Genomic DNA, 6744 nt, shown 5'->3' on the forward strand with positions numbered 1-6744 from the left:
GAAAGAATTCGGATAAGGCAACATAAGCTAACTCCCCTCCCCCTACGTCACATGGTCGTTCATTGTTTCGCAAGTCTAAAATGCTTCATAGACACCGAAAGCACAATATAGAGGCCCACATGGTTCATAGATGGATTTCTGAGGCTAGACTTTATACACATCCCGTTGTGCCCAAAAAGCCACCCGTGTCCAAAGAAGTTAATGCAATGAAGTCAGTCGCAGAAAACTCTGAATTACCTGTTATCTGGCAATATAGCAATGCACCCCGAGGGCTCACCATCGTAAAAAAATCTCCTAGGGAATTCACTCCTTTGCCTGCTAGCCTTTCCACCATCATGAGAACTCTTCTCAAGAAAAAAGGAGTTGTCCTTACTTGCACCCCGTCAACCCTTACTTGCACCCCGTCAGCCCTTACTTGTACCCTGTCTGCCTCCAAACCCTCTGCCAAAAAGTTGGAACAATGGAGAATATTGTGAATACCACCAAGGAAGAGGACACCCAACAGATAAATGTCTCGCTCTGAAACACGCTATCCAGGATCTCATTGAAAAGAAACGGAACAAACACGAAGAAATGGCAGAGTTTAGTGAGAGTGACGATTTGGCCCCTGGGCTACTAGAATCCTTGTTCCTGGAAGATCTTCAACCGTTTGTGTGATCAAGGAATCCATTCCGATGTTCTCCCCATAGGGTATTATTACCGATGCTGGCAATGCAGAACTCACCAACTGGTCTGATACCTTCATCCCATTGCTCACTTTGAGTATCCCTTCAGATGCAGACTTCTTACCTTTTGAATCAAAATACATCTCTTGTTCTGCTTCTTCTTTTGAAACAACATCAAATGTAAATGAGCCCGACAACGGCGCGTCAGTTAGTTCTTCCTACGTATCTTGCAAATCAATGGAAGAACTTTCTCCGTACTCGCCTTTATCTCTCGATTCTTCTGAAATAAATGCTTTAAAATATAATGAACAATCCTCCTCGGACGAGGATGCAGACAAAACTCCCCTCGAGATTAAGGAATTAATCAAACGAGAGAGGAGCGTCGAGCAGAACCTTTAGAAGATGAAACTGAAACTATTAACATCGGCATTGAATCCCTGCTTCAGGAGATAAAGAATGGCAAAACCTTATCCCCAGAAGAGCGTGCGGAATTAACCAAATTATTAAAAGAATTCAAAGAGGTCTCCGTCTGGTCTTATAAAGATATGCCACGATTAAGCAAGAAAATTGTCCATCACCATATCCCTCTCTTCCTAGAAGCCAAGATGAAGAAGCAGAAGCTCAGAAGAACAAGACCTGAATGAGTCGTCAAGATCAAAGATGAAGTAATCAAGCAGCTAAAAGCAGAATTTCTAAAGGTTGTCAAGTATCCCGAATGGTTGGCGAACATCATTCCAATACCCAAGAAAGATGGAAATGTTCGATAACCAATCCAAAGGATGAATATCCAAAATAGTGGAACCCTGAATGTCAAGGAAATCCTTCTAATATCTCGAACAAACCCACTAAAATATCTGTTCAAGAAAATAAACATGGTCGGTAGAACCATCTGTTTGATTTGTTCGACATCATGAACATTACTCAGAAGTCTGTTAAAAGCAGAATTACTGTAGAACAGTTAGCAGATGCACTTACTGAAGATGTAGAGCTGAGCCGTGAATTTCCAGAGAGGGGGATATGGTGGTTAGAGAATGTCGAGCTCATGTCTTCAATCCTAGGGGAAAGTTTAGACCTAACTAGTCTGGTCCCTACATCGCTGATGAAATCCTGTCCGAAAAAGCTGTCAGACTTCTTGTCCAAAATAGAGATTGAATGTCAGAACCTACCAACCTCGATCAAATATCGAAGGCCTCCATGTGTGCCAATCAGAGCCTAAAATGACTCACCTAAAAAATTTAAAAACCCTTTTGAAGATGCCTTTAAGCTTCGAACTACGTGGACCTGATCCCAACCTCTTTGGGGTACGTAAGCAACCTGATCATCTCAGGTTCGATCATAGTCGACTAAACCAACAATCTTTTTAGAATCCCCACAAGTCTTCCCAATGTCCAGAACAAGAAGATCTGAAGATCCACTAAGTCGAAAACCTGAAAGGACGACTTAGGCAAAATTTAAGGTCATCATACTCGTACTTACAGAAACCCTGAGGATTCATTTCTAGCAAAAGTCATGGCAAAACGGTCAGCCAAGTCGAAAATCTGCAAAAGGCGACTTGGTTGTTGGCAAGGCATGTCTTCAAAAGCTCGGGCGAAGCACTCTTTGGTCTAAAACAAAATGAGTTAACACTCCAAACAATCTAAAGGGTTTTTGGACCATGATTGAAAAACCAGGGGCAGGAAACAGTGCCCATGTACAAATACATCAAACTCTTCTTCTACAGTTCGACCTACCTAAAATAAATTGAAATCTTTTGTTTCAGTAAGAGTCGAGTCTCCTTCCTTTCTTCCCTACAGGAAAATTCAGAAAAGAAAAGCTCATTTCTCCAACTAAGTCGTTGCCCAACAAAGGTAATCATACGTCTTCCCGATTAGAAGAAATCAGGATGCAGTTCGGTACCCTGCGTACAGAAGAAGAAATGTTCATAAAGATGTAACCTCATGATCTGGAGCACACAGAAAGAACCCTCTTGTCGTTGCAATGAAATTGTCCTCCTGTTTCTTACCTTCTCATTGAAGTGCCAACAAAATGGAGATCAAAGTATATTTAGAATGTATCTTGTTTATCATGTGTATTTCAATTTCAATGGCACAAAAGAGCACTAAAACCTAACTAAAATGGACTATATATGTGAGTGAGTGATCATAGTGGAGTTCATACAATATTGAACCCACATTCTATCACAAACGAGGTAAGAAAATCAAGTTCCGGAGGCCCAAAACAATACAGCAACAAACTGGAAGATATGTTGTTCCAGAAGCCTCCACGGAGCTCCGTGCACGGAACTCCGTTGAAACTCACGGAGCTCCTTGGAGCGCTCTGGTGGAAAATTAATTAGGCCTCAACGGTCACTACGGAGCTCCATGGGATGCCTCCATACTAGCCGCTAGAGACCTCCAAACGGCTATATCTTGGTCTCCTCTATATAAATGAAGGTCTAGAGCTCCTTAAAGTTTTTCTAACACCTTGCCAAACGTTCTTGAATCATAAGACACACATTAGCATAATTAAAGATCATTAATCACTCTCAAATCCTCTCTTTGTGCCTAAATCTTGAAATACACTTGTGAAACTCTAGAATTGATTTGCACTTTTCTTCTAGAGTGGGAGTGAGTGTTCCATACTTTGTAATCAGCCTACTAAGAGGCAAGTGAGCTACATCCTTCTCTTCTTCATTGTATTTGGCAAAAGGGGCGCCCTATTTAAGTCCGTTGAAGCGTTAGTATTTGGCGAAAGGGGCGCCATATTTATGTCCCTTGGCAGTGGTGCTCGATGTAATCGGCCAGTGAGGCTAAGAAGATTATTAGTGGATTCCTCAAGAGATCAACTTGGGAAGAGTAGAGTAGGTCTTGTGTTTAAGACCGAACCACTTAAAAATCTTATGTTCAAGCTTCTCATTGTCTCTACTCTTCTTCTCTTGTGGTAAGTGCATCAACTCTTGACTCCAAAACTAATTCCTCTTCTTAATCAATTTAAAACTAGTCCAAGAAAGTTTTTCAAAGTTCTTAAAATTTTAATAGACAACCAATTCACCCCCCGCTCTTGGGTTGGTAAGTGGAATTTCACATTTGTTCGAAGCCTTCATCGTGTATTACCTCATCGTCCGTCGGGAACTTAATCTTGCTCACATAATCTTTCGTTTCATGAATGAAACCCCTTCTCGCTTCAAAGCCTCATTACCCTTTGGCATGATCCTTACTCGAATCTTTGAACACTTTAAAGTACTCCTTGACGGAGAATTAACTAAGGATCCATCCCCTCCGTTTGATGGCTCGTCATTGAAGAAGATGAGGATTGATGAAGATGCAGGCATTCCACGAGCTCCTCCTCATGATCGACAGGATTTGACTCAGGAGTTTACCACCAAGCAGTTCATGGCGCTCCGTAACATTATGGCCTCTCAGCACAATGTTGTGCTCATGCGCTTGACACAGCAAGATCAGCGGCTCGATAGCCTTGATGAAAAGGTCATCGGCCTTCAGAATTCCATCACTGAATTTAGGCACGAGTTTAACAAGGCTGACGAAGACGGCGAGGAGGAGATGAGACATCTTTTTGCTTTCATGCCATCTGCGCACATTACATTCTTTTTATTTGTAGGCATGTATTTTCATTATTTCTGTACTGTTTAAATTTAAAACTCTTGGATATGTTTTTTGTCGGATTGCAACTGATATGAACTCCATCTTAGGTTAGAAACTGTTGAGGAGCTTATAGTTCCCAAATTAAAAATAATAGAATGTGAGACCTTGATGCATAGAACAAAGTACTTGATATACAATCGAGTAGCTGGTATATCCCGTAAAAAAACCAATGGTCGCCCAGGAATGCAAGAGCAACATTTTGTACACAAAAAACCAATAAATCCATATTCATCCGTAACCAAAAAATTTATTTAGCGATTCACAATTAGACACATCTTTGTCCCGCCAACATATTGGAATGATACTTCATCCTTCAAGTTGCCATCAACATGTAAGATAAAAGAAGTCCTTCTTTCTACCATTTTCGCAAACCCTACAGGGATAAGAACCACTATTAGGCCGTCTGAACCACTACTTATAAACTATGAACCACCATTAGACCTATTGGGTATGTATTTAAGACTTTAGAATGTTAGAACCACTATCAATACGCTATAAACCACTATTACACACTCTGAACCACTATTCACTCTATTAAGACCCTCTCAACCAATATTAAACCCTCTAGCACTATTTCGACCCTCTGAACAATTATCAGAGTGTATGAACCACTACTAGATAGTCCAAACCACTATTAGACTCTATAAACCACTATTAGAATATTGGGACCACTATTCACACTTGTAACAACAATTTAGATACTTAGAACCACAATTAGTGGTTACAGGATCCTTGGAACCACTATTGAACTTTTATTGACACTTGGAACCACAATTTGGACACTTGGAACTACAATTGGTGGTTATAGGATCCACTTGGAACCATAATTTAGACACCTAGAACCACAATTTAGGCACTTGGAACCACTATTGAACCACTATTGAACCAATAATGGTTCCAATTGTCTAAATTGTGGTTCCAAGTGTCAATTGTGGTTCCAATATTGGACTATTTAGAATGTTTTAACCATTATTTATACACTCATGACCACTTCTGGACCCAATGAAATATTGATAGAATATATGAACCACTATTTATACTCTCAGAACCACTATTTAGTGGTTCATTTGGTCCACATAGTGGTTCTGAGTGTTTCAATAGTGGTTCCGATTGTTTAAATAGGAGTTTCATCCAGCTTTTCCTCTACTTTCTCTGAAGCAGAAAATAGGAGACAGAGAGAGATTCAAAGCAAATATTAGAGAGAGACAGATAGAGAGAGATAAAGAGGGAGAGGGTGAGAGAGAGAGAGAGAGAGAGATATAGAAATAGAAATAGAGATAGAGAGGGAGAGGACAAAGCAAATGACATGTAAAAACATAAGCAAGAGAATGACAATGGAGGTAAAAGAGCTTATGTTTAATAGAAAAGCAAATAAATAGAGGCAATGGCAGTTTCTCAACCATACCACTGTAAAAAAAAATGGACGGCAACGGAGCGTCAGCGGGTCGGTCGGCAATGGCAATGGTGCTTGGAGAAAAAGAAGGTGAAGGTAAAAAGGTGACAAGGGATTTGGTAAAGTGCCTTTGAGTTTGTGTTTTACAGAGGTGAAGGTAAAACATATTGAAGGGTATTTTGGTCCTCAAAAAGGTTTTGGGATACGTTTTACCTTTTTTTTAATAATTTTCAAAAGCATAACCTTTGACTCACAATTCTAGGAAAAAGTTCCATTTTTTATCATTTTCCCTACATTTAATACATGTTTAGCAATAAGAAATGTTTGGTTTTTACAAAAGCAAAGAAAGAAGACAAGAAACAAAGGAACAATGCAAATAGAATGAATAATTACATTGAAAAGGATGAAGATGATGTAAGCATTTTGGTTTTTTCTTCCATTTTTTAAGATACAGGAGTTTGGATGTGCTTTCCTTAGAAAACAATTCATTGAACTTGTTGAACTAACCTCTCATTGATATATTGTTCCAATGAGACAGTTATTACAATGTAATTTCTTGTTCCCGAATGGGCCTGTTCAATCCTTTTAGGTTTACGGTCACTGGGGAAACTGTAATTACAACTGTAATTACATCAGCAACCCCAAGTCTTATTGGGCATCAGTAGAGAATTTAATGCTAGAAATGTCAAAGTTATGCAAAAAGAAAGGGGCAATCGGGCTTCCAAGGTGGATAGGATATCATTTAACCATTCCTTATATTTTAGTGTCTCTTGTTTCAATAATGGCACTCTTCTCTTCATTCTACACTGTTCTAATTATCTAAAGGGAAATTATACAACACCCCCCCACAACGGTTTCTGTGAGAATGGTTCACTGCTTGAGGATGAATTCACCCCCTTTAACGTTTTTCTTTGCCTTTAAAACTTGATATCATTTCCCTTTTTTGAAAGCTATTACAATTCCAGCAAAAGTGAAGAGTGCCATTATCAAATATATTAATAAATTAGGCCAAGTTATATAAACAAATTACCAAAGTATCAATATA

This window comes from Tasmannia lanceolata, unplaced genomic scaffold, assembly GCF_043159265.1.
Source record: "Tasmannia lanceolata isolate RefF3 unplaced genomic scaffold, GAP_Taslan_0.1 ptg000008l, whole genome shotgun sequence".
In the NCBI taxonomy this organism is placed as follows: Eukaryota; Viridiplantae; Streptophyta; class Magnoliopsida; order Canellales; family Winteraceae; genus Tasmannia; species Tasmannia lanceolata.